This window comes from Aplysia californica, unplaced genomic scaffold, assembly GCF_000002075.1.
Source record: "Aplysia californica isolate F4 #8 unplaced genomic scaffold, AplCal3.0 scaffold00108, whole genome shotgun sequence".
Taxonomy (NCBI): Eukaryota; Metazoa; Mollusca; class Gastropoda; order Aplysiida; family Aplysiidae; genus Aplysia; species Aplysia californica.
The window spans coordinates 471864-473793 of record NW_004797378.1 but is presented as its reverse complement, the minus strand read 5'-3'; the positions used below and the strand labels follow the sequence as shown (position 1 = coordinate 473793).

The 1930-nt window shown below is 41.2% G+C and overlaps 1 long non-coding RNA gene across 1 annotated transcript in view; it reads right to left on the bottom strand.

The window, feature by feature from the left end:
- The window catches only part of LOC118477487, an 8731-nt gene extending 8059 nt beyond the window's left edge, over positions 1 to 672 (bottom strand). Inside the window, exon 1 of the long non-coding RNA XR_004858411.1 lies at positions 575 to 672. This is a non-coding gene — a long non-coding RNA (uncharacterized LOC118477487). The remainder of the gene's footprint in view (positions 1 to 574) is intronic.
- Positions 673 to 1930: the final 1258 nt, after the last annotated feature.

Here is a 1930-nt window from a genome sequence, read left to right as displayed (position 1 = left end):
CTTCTGTGTGTGTGTGTGTGTGTGTGTGTGTGTGTGTGTGTGTGTGTGTGTGTGTGTGTGTGTGTGTGTGTTCAAGTACGTTTTAAAGAGGGCCAGAAAGTCACGGCATTAACGCTAAAACAAAACAAACAGACGTAGCTTAGATGATTCCTTTTAAAACATGACTAATTAAAACAAACCCCTCATAGAGGAAACATTTTGTCCCTCTTGATGTAACAGTCACAGTGTCGAAAAAGATTTTCTGCTGTTTAAAGAGGGTAGATCTATTTCAGATGCAATGGTCTGGCCCTGAGCTTTTGAAATTTATTCAGAGCATGCTATTTGTAGGACAGGTTATAGACTGACATGTAAAGAGTGGAATTCAAGTACAGACTCCAGAGCAAACAATGTGACTTCCAATTTAGCTTACTAAAGTCTTGTAGGCCTTGCCAAAGCTTAAAATGATTCTTGACGATGCGCGTAAATGTTAAGGCCACACCAAACATGCTTTGCGTTTTACCGCCCTTATCACTGTCAGCACGGGATGTCGTGCTTGTCAGTTACGTTGTCATTTAAAAAAAAAAAAGAAGATTACCTCGACAATAGCGAAACAGGTTTAGCGTCATGAAAAGTCTGGACAAGGTCTTGACCTGCTAGAGAAAATGATTATTAAAGAGAAACATAATGTATGTAGTACAGTACAGTGCGGTACAATGACTGTAGGCCTAACACTCAGTAACAATAATAGAAACATTACCAATAGCAGCATAATACATGTACATGTATATATTTTTACAGTGTAGTAGAATGCGATATCGATTTATTCTTAATGGCCTTATCCGGTATGCCCAAGCCAAGTCCGTAGAGAGCCGTGAAAATTTCCTAAACAACCCAGGTTCAAGAAAGTTCTGTTAGGAATTCGAACCACTCAGTTCCACGTTTACAGCCAAGCATGTTACCAAAGGAATGCCCCTGACGGACAGTTGGATGGTCCTGGCAGTACAGGAAATTTTTTAAGGAACTCAAACGAAATGAAACGGAGGTGGAAAAACATCTCACATCGCAGGGGAGCTTCAAATAACTGCGGTATCAACTTGTACAAGACCTGTGCCAAAAAACGTCGCTGTCACTACGTGGTCCGTTTCTCTCTTATTTCCAGTCCTTGTCCATTGTGGAAATCTATTAGTCTCAGTTCTTAGCAGCCTTTTATTTACCATAATTAATTAGTCCTATCAGAGGACACCACAGAATGGTCATGCTTCTTTCCTTTCCAGCTGTTGTTTCAGTCCGACTAGCTTGTTTTTTCCCCCCCAACACAAGATCTAAATGGTCACCACTGCGTCCATGTAGCTTATGTCTCTTGAGTCTCTTAGCCCCGCCTCCCCCCCCCCACACACACACAGGAGGAAAAAAAACCCCATAATTGCCCACATAAAGTTGGTTATGCTCTCGGGCTTGTTGTATCCATCAAAGGAGGCTAAAAATGCTCCCTCAGCCCAAACTGGCTGGCAGAGAGTAGGCCTGGCCAAAGAAACTTCTTTGTGTCTGGCTCGACAGGACTTGGCAACTTTCAGCTGGTCTGTGGATGCTTTGTTTAAAAAAACGTTTTTGTTTTGTTTTGTGTCAGTCTGTGTATTACTGGTCGGTGGCTGTTTTGTTTTGTTATTATTTGTTTGTCCAAGTCTCTGTTTGCTACAAAGAGTTCCACCCAGGTTGTATACCATTTTATTGTCACAACTGATTAAATTCATTTTGATAAGTCCATACATTATTTTTGTTACCAGAATTCTAAATACTTTGTTGAATATCTCGGCGCGCCATGGTCCATGTGGTTGACCCAGGTTCCAATCCCAGCTAAAACTCGCCAAGACAAAGGTCATTCAAGCCGACACACATTTATTTTTTGGCACTGCACGCTATAATAATGAGTTAGAAACAAATTTCATTGACC